Genomic DNA, 11852 nt, shown 5'->3' on the forward strand with positions numbered 1-11852 from the left:
AAAAAAAATGTAGGAAATAAAAATGGAATGGGTTGTCTGCAATTTGCCTGCTTTGTGATGAGCTACATTGGATGTAGAGGTATTCAGCTTAGTTTGCCAGCTGAGGAGAAGAGGGAAAAGGAAAGGAAGCATATTCTCATGTGTCTGCTGAAAACTCACCCCAAAAGGCTTTGTCTGAGTCTGAGGGGGAGATAACCACATGTGCTGTGGCACATTTGTCTTAAGAACTACTTCCCAGCATCCGGAGCAGTAATAGCTTTTTGAAAGAGAGTGCTGAAACAAGGATGTCACTCATTAAAGCAACAAGACAAGTTCTTTTCAGTGCTACAACGCTCAGAGGGCATGGAAGGTAACTGCCACCAGAGCTTAAAGGCAATTACCTCAGTATTAGTGTAACTGCTGGGGAGCTGGGATTTTTAACAAGAAAAAGTCATTTCTCACTGCTGTAGGTTGCTCTCAATCACGTCATGCTCTCTACAAGATTAACCACAGAACTCTCAACCCAAGTTGCACAAGTACGTTGTTTTTTCTATTCTACTATGAACTATATGATCTTACAGGTGCCAAAACCAATTACTTTCCACACTAGTGACAAGACGGACATTGCACTGCGTAGACACTCAATTGTCAGAATCCATTTCAGACCAGCTCTGAGCTATATTTCTGCCTGGATCTCATCCATACATTGAACACAAAACTCCTTCATTGTTGCTAGGACCTCTGTGTTTCTTGCTGCTCTCCCACACTCCCCAGGAGTGTTTCCCAGCTGTTCAGAAACAAGGTACCACTTCCTGCTGAACTGACCTTGGTAAAAAAATATCTTCTGAGAAAAACGAGTTGCTCAGCTCCAATGAATGCCACAGTCTGAAACTTTATTGCATTTAGGAAGTGGCAGGATTTTGGAAGGAAAGTATATTTTGTTGGTGTGTGGTTGCAACTTAATGTGCTATGCCTGAAATAAAACACTGAGGGATGATTTCTTTCCACTGTCTCACTGAGAAAGATGAGAATTTGGAAAAGCTAAAGACAATACAGAGATTAGGCTGCTGTTGTTTCAGCTCAGCAGCAGACGTTGAAGCTTTGGCTGAAAGCCCATTGACAGGACCAGATGTTTTAGTCTTGTGCTTCCTTTGCAATGGGAAATAATGAAAATTGAGCCCCGTAAATGAAAGGGGATTTTTCTAAGATGTTTTTGTGTTGTTGTGATTCATAAGAAAATCTCTTTTCTATGGGTCCGGACCAGCAGAGCAGGAGCTCATAAGGAAGCCGTTAATGGGGTTTCACAAGGTGCCTTCACATCTTGTTTTCATTTCTCAGGTATCATCTTCAGTAGCTCCTATCTTGAAAGACCTAAGGAAACAATTTTTCAAAGGCATGTGCTTTCTGGGAATGCATCTTGTAGAATCACAGAATCTTTAAGGCCACTAAGATCATCTAGTCCAGCCCCAACCCATCCTCACCATGCCCACTATGTCCCTCAGTGCCACATTTCAACAGTTCTTGAACACCTCCAGGGATGGTGACTACACCACCTCCCTGGTCAGCCTGATCCAATGCCTCACCACTCATTCTGAGAAGACTTTTTTCTTTATATCCAACCATTTGTCATAGTGTGTACGTAACACACACACACACACAAAACAACAACTAGAGAGATGATAGAGAAGGAGATAACTTCTTACTGCAACTTCATTTTTAGCAGCAGTCAAGAGAATTTCCTTTAAAAAACATCATTGGAAACAAGATGGAATCTATGCATTGTTTTCTCATAAGCAAATTATTTCTCTCTCTTTTTTTTTTTTTTGTCTTTTTTAGTTTAATAACCCATACATCCTTTTACATCTATTCCATTCGGTGTTAAAAGACTTTTAAATACATCTTACTGCTTAGAAAGCCAAATCTTTATAGATTGTAGTGTCAGAACAGAATAAAAAATTGCAGAGCTTCGCTCCTATTAAACATGGTTGGAAATGTGTATCTACTTAACAAAGTTGAATTATACCCTAAAAATATGCCTCAGAATATCCAGAATACTAAAATCTCAAAATAGAGTCAATAAAATGTTACAGATTTGAAAGAAGGAAAATGTTGTAAATGAAAACCAGAAATGAGAGCCTACAGTAACAATATATGACTATCCACAAAGCCAAGCTCTGGCAAATGTTAACTCATTTGCTGTAACAGGCTGCCACTTCTGATCCTAAGCTCAGTAGCTTAGATGAGTTATTGGAAGTTACGCTTCGATTAGGGTCTGTTTTATGGTAGGTATGGAGTGGGATATTTAGCAATACTTTAGCTCTGTTCCTGTAGAATTTCTGCTGACCTCAGTAGCTACAGAGTTCAGAACTGAAGTTTCTGAAAATCCCACCCAAAGGGCTTTGTATCTGCATTTGCTTGGTCACAGCTAATATTTTCATAGAATCATTGAATGGCTTTGGTTGGAAGGGACCTTAAAGCTCATTGAGATCCAATCCCCCTGTTTTGGAGAAGAGCAGTCAGTAAAGGTTTGCAGATCCCTATTCCAGATGAGGCAGAGGTGTAGGTTCACATTAAATACAACATAGGGAAAAAAAGGAAGAGAGTAGGCAAATTCTTCCATTAACCATGTTTATAAAAGAGTGAAAATGTACATAATTATTATGTTCCTCTTTGCATTTGCTTGCTTTCCTAAACTCTCATATATGCCTGGAATTTTCTTGTAAGAAGTCCTGAAACTCTGTGAACTTCCATTAGGTTCAATGAGAAATAATACGGCTGAAGGAGTTTTTGCTGCTGGAAACAATTTGAGGCCATCAACGTATTAAAAATGAGTTGGTAAGAAATATCAGCATAGAGGGTGGTAAAAAGCATTTTCCATTTCATGGGACATTTGGGGAAGGATGAAAGCTTGTTAGAGAGACTGATTGACCAGCTTTGCTGTTGTGTGCTCCAAGATTAGAATCATAGAACCATTAATGTTGGAAAAGACCACTAAGATCATCTAGTTCAACCACGAACTCATCCCCACCATGCCCACCAACCCACGTCCCTCAGTGCCACATCTCCACAATCCTTGAGTGTCAACAGGGACTGTGAGTGACTCCAGCACCTCCCTGACTGGAAGTAGTTACTGCTCTTTCTCTGCACACTTTAGCATCTTACTCACTGACTTCTACACACAGCCAAGCTGACAGTGTCTGAGGGACAATTCAGGTGATGGAACGCACTTCTCATGGCAATTTGTTTCCTCAGACTCACCCATTCTTAGATAATTGTGCTGTTTCTTGTCTTGGCCTTTAATTTTCAACCCTTTTGTGCTACTTAAAAAAATCTTTTGATATCTGATACACACCGTCTTTAAAGATGTAGTGCAGTCCTTTTGACACTGAAATCATATCTCCCCTTGATCTTTTTGAGGACTACAAGAAGAGCGAGTACCTGACACGACTCCATAAGGCACACTTTCCTAGCTCTCCACTGAGAACTGCGTCTATATCGCTATGCTCTGAATTTTGTGAATGTGATATTGAAAATGTGCCCAAAATGTGGCAGTATATCCTTTACAATAACATATTTCCATGCACTCGGATGTATACAAGCATGAATTGAAAGACAATCGGCTAAGTCACAATAAAGGCATAAAAGAATAAGTACATAATTGTACCTGTAAAAGCTTACAAGTTAACTCTATCACAGAAGACACTTTTTTTTTTTTTTGTCTAAATCTAATAGAGCTGGAAAAAAAAGGCATTGAGCACTGTTCTTTGCTAAAGAAATGAATAAATGAAGATTGTCACTTTTTTTTTTTTCCTCCAGCAGTTTAAGTACTTTCACAACTTCAATCTTTCCATTCTTCTTCTCCCCAGGCAGTTTATTTAAATGATACTTTGGCAGCTTGTGGTATAATCAAATGTTTTATTCGAATGGCTGACGAACAGTCGGGAGAAAATGTGCCACTTTTAAATATTTTGTAGGCTGATATTTTCCTGAAGAGCTGGACACCTGCCTGCTGGAGACTTCTGTGATTACCAGGAGATGTGCAGACAAACAGCAGTCACACTGCTGAACAGGCATTTAAATAACAGAATAAAAATCTTCATTTTTTTCTCATTGCATTTCAAAGAAATAAAGAAGGCTGTAAAACTGTCCTCATCACAGTAAGCTAACCCCATGTGTGGGAACATTATGCTTCTTCTTACATTCAATATGGGTTAGAACATTACTGAAAATTGCAAAGCCATTTACATCCTGTCTGGCAAACTAACAAACAAATAAAAAAACAAGCTGCATTTTTCTTCTTAACGTAATCTGAAACATTCCAAAACACAGACAAATATAATGGAGACGCTGACAAGCTTTTACTCACAGTGTCACTGAGGCATCACTGATGATTAAACTACAACTGCCAGCTATTAAGAATGCTGCTTCTCATAATTTCTCATGGCATGGTTGCTCTAGAATCCTGCACATGGGGACAGTTAATGCTTGTTAAGACAAAAAGGACTTCTTTGCTCCACTTAAAGAGTGGTGTAAACTCAAAGATTTTTGCTGCTCCTCTCTTTGAGGACATGAGTGGAATATGCAACTTTACCTCCATTTAAATCATTAATAAGGAAGATATTGGAACACAGTGCCTGTTTCTAGTATCCAAATTTTTGTTCAGATATTATCAGATGGGAGAGAGGTCAAGGGAAAAGAGGAATTTATTGCATAAAAATTTACTACATGACCAAATGAAATAATTTGTAACGAGGGATTTATGAAGCAAGTTCTTAGGTTATCAGAAGACGACTGTATGAAAAAGTCAAGAGATGACTTAACTTCAGTCGATATGTTCTTTCACACAAAGAAAGCACTCAGATTGAAAGACACTCCATTCCTATGGACATGGACATCCCTATGACAAAGTCGAAACAGACACATTTTTATGAAAAACAATTAAACTTTGGGAGAATTTCCCATGAGAAGTGGTGATGGATTCTCCACATCCTGTCCTTCTTGGGAAGTGTCTTATGGCAGCGCTGGCTTGAATTCTGCAGCAAGCAAACACAAATAAGCAGACTCAGTCATGTACTGTATGGACACAGCGATACATCCAATGTCCTGCTCTCAGAACTCACAAGTGAGAAGCAAACAGCAACACGACTTTCTCTGTGTATATTCAACAGTTCTGATTCTTGAGGATGACTCCAATGTGATGAAAAAGAATCAAATATAGATTTATGCTCTTTTGGGAGGAACTGCAGATGTCAGATTTGTCGCAAAGGACCATAATATTTTAATACAGCTACCAAATAAATAACATGAGCATTCTTCTGAAGCACAAGCCTGAAGTAAACACACCACTCCTTGATGCACGTACCAATCAACTTCAGCACAGAGCAAAGCCTCTGCTGAGCATCTGTCAACTCTCTACTGAACAAGAACAATACCCACACCAAGGAATATATCTTTGTTATAGAGGTAGAAAAGTATGCAGTGGCTGGAGTGATGGAAGAAGGAAATCCACAAAGTTCTATTTATTCTGCAGAAGAACAGTAATTTCTTTCTGTCAGCAACAGAAAATCTTTGTAGCATACACATTACAAGCCTACTGATTCCAACAAGAGCAGCTTGAGTGCCAATATTTACAGACAGGGCACAGGGCTGCCTTTTATAAGTCTCTTAGAACATCAGTGCAGCTCCTAAAAAAAAAACTATTTTGGCTACCAGACCTAACTAGAAAAATTGCCTTGACAATGAATGAGATACTGATCTGAATTCTTCATTTGAAGAGGGGAAAACTATAACACAAAAGGAAAATACTGATGTAAGTATCTGCACTTTGCAATTGCCTAATTAAATTCATAGCACTTTGAGAAGCGTTGGGCCAGTGTCACACAAGCAGTTTTCCATGCGGCTCCCTGTGATGTTTTTAGACTTTACAATTTGACAGAAAGGTAGAATGTTGTAAATTAGATCCTTATTCATTTCCCTCTCTAATGTGGAAAATAAAAGAAGAAAAAAAAAAACCTGAAGCAGGCTTTCAGGTGACAAATAAGGTCTTGTCAAGGTCTTGTAATATCTCTTTTTCCATGTTCCAGTCTGTGATCAAGGGAAGATTCATGGCTTTAGAGTAAGGCATGGCACACCAGCAAGAGACTGCCACATACAGATGCTAAATAGGATTCTCACATTAAACATACAAGACAAGCTGTGGAAGAACGCTGCCTTTGTGCTTTAAGGGTGGGAGCTGAGGCTGATAGGAAGGCAGCAGCAAAAGGTTGTGAGCACTCTGGTGTGCAAACAAAAGGCAGAGCCAGGTGCCAGCAGTGGGGCCAGAAGGGGAACATTGCTTTGGAGCTGAAATGTTCCCTTAGAAGCATTATCCTGTGGTCTAGATGTAGCCTATATGTGCATTGATACATTGCAGGTAAAGGAAAACACCCCATTTGTGGTGTCTAAAGCTTCAGCCATACTCAGATGTCTTGTCATGCTGACACAGAAGCAGCACCATGCTTTCAACACTGACCACCAGATATTGTGCACATTCATTTTCTCCTGTCTATCAGTTTAGAAGTTGATCTGAACGCTTTCAGAACTATGTTCTTAATACCAGTCTGATACGTGCTTCAGTCCACAGCAAAAAACACGCTGTGTGCTCTGTGAAAACGTGGGTATGTGTGTAACTTGGCTGAAAGATCACTAAGGTGTTGATACAATTACCACAATAAATATTTGAAAGGTGTCAACATCAAGGTCTAGATTTTACCCACAGATGCCAGCACAATGTTTCCATTGATTAGCTGTTCTGTAATATAAGCCTGTGTATGGAAAACATATATTAAAAAGAGCCTTATGTATATCATGCCAGGATTTCACTTCCCCTACTTTTGTTGTACCAGTGTGAGCTGACTAAACCCACTGGAAGCTTGTAAGATATTTTTATTACAAATTAAAATCAGGAGCTTATTGTAAAAAGAAAAATATGCTTTGCTGACTGAGGTTGAGCACAGCAGCATTATTTGGATCTATAACTTCCTAGATAACACTCTCTTTTGATTACCAGGTCAGCAAGTAGCTTTAACTAACAAAGCTCATTCATGGTGTTAATATTCGTTATACTTGATGCTGAGCTGGAGGTTATACCTGTGCAGCAAGCTGCTTGTATTACACAGATGTGCTCCAAACTCTTCTCTAAAAAATCTTACAGATTTTCTTTCTTTTTTTTTTTAAATTATTGTTCATACATTTAAGCTTGGTTTGTTCCAAAAAGCTATGTATCTTTGTAACATGTATTTACCCAAAATTCACCAATCATGCTTATGGTCAGAAGGTCAGAACAGAGCTCAGGCCTTCTAAGCTTGTAGTCTCATGTTCCACCTTGATAAAACAGTCATCACGTGCTGCCTAACTCTATGATGGAAAAAGAGTTCTGTTAGTCCCAATAAATTAATAGAGCTAGCTCCACGCCTGAAGTTAGCAATGTGCCATATCTAATGCCATGTATAATCAAAATGGGTCTTCATCTACACTGTTAATCACTTTCAGCCCTTGATGCTCACACACATCTTTAGGATTAATAAAAAGATTTTACATGGCAGACACTTTACATGTGCATAATTAACATAAAAAATGGTCAGAGGAATTTGCATAGAATAGATCTTGGTTGAAACAGTTCTCATAATTAATACATTTCTGAAGAATGGTCAATGGCACGTATCAGAAGAAAATCATTAGAATATTTTAATTCTTTAACAGTTTATCTGGACACCTAGGAACAGAACCCTGTGAACTTTCATTTTGTAAAGTTGTTTTTAGTTTTTACCCCCCCCCCCCCCATTTTGCATACTAGTAGCATTTAAAGTTGCAAATGAACTATTTTTAATTGAAATATTTCAGTGAACTAAGATATCCATATTTGAGATAATTTGTCTTTCATGCAAGACTTTGAAATATTTGGGGCTTTGCTTTGACTTGGGCAGAAGCATGCCTAGGATTTTGAAGCTCCATCACAAAGTGGAAGCTCAGAGCTTCCATTTCCATGCAGTTTAATTCCAAATCAACTTTGTAAGGTCCAGAGAGAGGAACCAACACATTTTTCTGTTCTGTTTCCATTTGAATTGAGCCATAACTGAAGCTGTTCCAGATCAAATCCAACAAAACTTCAGAACAACAATTATGACTCAAGGCAAAAAATAAAAAGATACAAACCAATTTCCATTTCAAGTCCCCTAAAAAAAAAAAAAAAAAACACACATTAAGAACACCGTAATGATTCTAGTGCTATCAGCCAACAATGATCAGCACCTAATGTTATGAAACTGTTGTTTAGGCTGAACTAAGCCTTATTATGCTTGACTGGTGAACTAGATGATCTTAGTGGTCCCTTCCAGCCTTGTAGAATCATAGAAGTATGGAGTCAAAGACCATTCAGCCTCTTTAATCTATCCAGCATCTCAATATTCAGATTGCATCCTGAAGAGGAAAATACTAGAGGTAGTTTTTTCTTGTCATTTTGCTTTCTCTCACAGTAGCTAATATACCCATGGACTGTGCTCAACAGAAGTGTTCTGGTTTCACGTGCTCAGGAAATATTCTGTGTAAGCATTTAATTAGGTTATTAATAGCCAAAGGGTTGTTAATATTTACCCTGCAGATGACAGGCTTCCTTTGTTTCTGAGACCTTGATGTGAAAACTGTTTTGATCTCACTGAGAATAATGTCAGTGAGATTTTTTTTTTTTAACGGTATTGGCAGAGGGAGAAAACACAGGTGCCCTTTTATTTAGCCACGTCTCAGTGTGAATAACAGGGTTACACATAGTGAATGATGGTCCTGGAAAACACTAAGTGCTGCATGAATCACCCAGGAACCCATGGGTTGTGGTTGTGGGTTGATGTACATCTGAAGACCCTAAATCTGCCCGGATAATAGAATGGGCTGGGTTGGAAGGAATCCCAAGGAACATTAAGTTCCATCCCCCTGGCACAGACAGGGCCACCAACCTCCAGATCTGGCACCAGACCAGGTTGCCCAGGGCCCCATCCAACCTGGTCTTGAACACCTCCAGGAATGGAACACCCACAACCTCTCTGGGAAGCCTATTCTAGCACCTCACTACTTGGTCAGTAATAGGATTCAATTTAGCACATCGTTCACAGAATTGCAGAGTTGTAAGGAACCTCCAGAGACCATCAAATCTTCTGTTATTTCTCTATTAGCAAGGAAACCCTTCCCTCAGCTAACTTCCCTGTGACACTGCATGGATCCACTCAACAGAAAAACCTCAGCTGGGTCCCCAGTGGTGGTGGTATTTTGAGATACAGAAGACAAGCTTATTTTGTGTGAAGAGTATTCTTTCTGGTCACTTAATTACCCTTTGAAGAAGTTCATTACTCATAAAGAACAGAACTCTTTGGGCATTTGGCACATGTTGTAGGAGAAAGAGCATCACTGTTGGGAACATCTTTAATAACCAGCAAAGGTTCCCTCCAAGACATGGAAGCTCTGGCAGCATGGTTCTGGTATCCCCATATCACCACAGACTGCCCTACCCACACCTCTGTGAAAGGCTGTTAACAGGCACTATGATCATAGTTTGCCCCAAAGACAGTAGAAGACCCTTCCTAATCATTAGAATGGCGAGAACAGCATTCTAGTTGGAATAAAAATTCATGAAAGTTGAAAAAAAGCATAAGGAGCACAAACAACAGAGGATAATATGCATTACTTGTAAAGAATAATTTCTCTTGCACTTCTGTGCAACATTAGTATTACCAGATTGATCTGTATTTACAACTAGCCACAGAGGTGAAGCTTTCTAATGGGTTTTGTCATATGGAGACACAGCTGCAATCACAGAAGGGTGCAAACAAGAGCACTCACATTTTTGTGAGGACTTGAATGCAGCAGTTCCAGATTTTCAAGCTTCCTTTCTAAACCTACAGCAGGTACCTGAAAATGATGCCATTCACTATGCAGTACACCTAGCATTCACTCAGCCTGCATCTGCCCTGAGCTCGTCAGTAGGCAACCAAGGTCTTATAAACAAAAACACTTTCATAGCAGGATATTTTTCTCTTTCCAAATAGGAACAGTTAAATGCGTAGTTAAAACTAACTCAGATGGTGTTTTCTTCTCAGTTTAAACTTCACAGCTAAAGGTAGTATATTTTCTTAATAAGCACAAGGACCAGGCATACTTGTTCCAAGGAGTGATAAATCTTGGCATTAAATATCATTCCTGGGGAGAAACCCAAACCTTGCTGTACTCTAAAGAAGCATAAATAGCAGGAACACTGTAAAGTGGTGAGGGAGAAAATAGTTACATTGCCTTGGGGGAGAGGGGAAGGTGGCCCCTTAAATCCCTTCCTACTCTATTTCTGTGGCTCATCCAGACCTGCCTGCAATGGGCTGTTGTGCTGCCTCACTATTAGTTTAAATTCTTTGCGTTCTGAACAGCCAGTTGGTCAGTAAAAGAAGCTCTTTGTGCCTTTGGTGGGAGAGAATGGCACGAGGGTTGTTCTTGGAAGAGTCCCAGGGAAAGCATGGGGTGAGGAGGGAGTGGAAAAAAAAAAAGGGGGGAAGTGTCTGTTTCACAAAGCCTGACCTTCAGCAGAACTGCCATTTCCTAAACTGCACAAAATGTTCTGAGCAACAGTGCTCATGGGCTGACAAGGTGGGAAGGAGCCAGATACTGGCACTGCCACAGAGCTGGCTCCTCCTCAGCCATCACAGCATCTCAAGGTCCCAGAGAAAAGTTGATGAGCAGCCAAGTTGACAAGTACCTGGTCCTTTTTTAAGGAAGGAGACCAACGCAGACTGAGCAGTATCACTTGTCTTGAGAGGGAAAGAGAAACCCTACACAATAACCACTTCACCCTTCACAATCTGAATCAGCTACCAAGACAGAAACATTTTGTAGTTGGTTGCCGAATAAAGCTTACCTTATCTCAGTACTGCATCTACTTATGGTGTGGAAGAATGGTGAGCCCTTGAAGACTTGTTGGGATTATCCTTCTCCAGTAAGATTTTTGCCCTTCGGCACTCCTTGAGTTAATGTGCTGTGGAAGACAAGAAAATGGGTTAAACTGCTTCGAGTATAGAGAACATCTGAGGTTATTTCAGTAAGAACTGCCAAGTCAGATGGAGACCATCTTTCTGGTAACAGCTCCAAGTGAGGAAAAGTCAGGGAGGAGCCTTATCAGTTCAGACTTAAATTATTCACACTGCCTCAAAGATACACTTACTTGGGTCAGCGATCACTCTGATGATAATGAAAACCTTGGGAAGAAAAGACGGGAGTGAATATCTACAAACTGTATTCTAAAGGTCTTTCTTCTGTATCAACAACAGACAAGAGCAGATTATTATCACTAACAGTTTCCATGGAAATTTCAACAGGTTCTGGAGGAAAGGGTGATGGCAAATAAGCAGTCCTAAATTACCCCCAAAATAGTGATGGTCACAATCCAGTTAAAGAAAGAAAGTTTTGCTTACCTATCCTAAGGGTCAGAGCTCTCCTTAACACTCCAAAAGGAGGAATCCTCAGGTAGAGACCCTTCTTTTGTGGCAGCCAGCCCTTAAATGAAGCTTCCAGTTGCACAGGTGAATTGCTTTCACCTGTGCTCCCAGGGCTGTCTGTGTCCCTTCACCAGGTGCTCAATCATTACTTCAGGCCATGACTTAGCATTTCCCATACTAGTACATTTCATAGTAGATAGAAACAAGACTTGAAATTTCATAGAAATTGAAAGATTCATTGCTGAACTTGGGTTACAGGTACAGAAAAAATATTATCACTAGAAGGACAATGGATTTGGCTATGGTATCTTGAAGGGTGTAAGGTCTTGTCTTCTACAGACATTGAGCACAGTAACATGCTGGAACAAG

The 11852-nt window shown here is 39.8% G+C and overlaps 1 long non-coding RNA gene across 2 annotated transcripts; it reads right to left on the minus strand.

Annotated features, from left to right (window-relative positions):
- Positions 1 to 42: 42 nt before the first annotated feature.
- On the minus strand, positions 43 to 11539 carry LOC104910900. 2 transcript variants are annotated; one of them, XR_002114644.1, is made up of 5 exons: positions 11460 to 11539; positions 11210 to 11243; positions 10907 to 11023; positions 8173 to 8192; positions 4665 to 5012 (listed from the first exon to the last, which is right to left on the minus strand). It is a non-coding gene; the product is annotated as an uncharacterized LOC104910900 (long non-coding RNA). The 2 variants fall into 2 exon arrangements; XR_793496.2 differs by lacking the exons at positions 4665 to 5012; positions 8173 to 8192 and adding an exon at positions 43 to 1350.
- Between the last annotated feature and the right edge of the window lie 313 nt (positions 11540 to 11852).

This window comes from Meleagris gallopavo, chromosome 4, assembly GCF_000146605.3.
Source record: "Meleagris gallopavo isolate NT-WF06-2002-E0010 breed Aviagen turkey brand Nicholas breeding stock chromosome 4, Turkey_5.1, whole genome shotgun sequence".
Taxonomy (NCBI): Eukaryota; Metazoa; Chordata; class Aves; order Galliformes; family Phasianidae; genus Meleagris; species Meleagris gallopavo.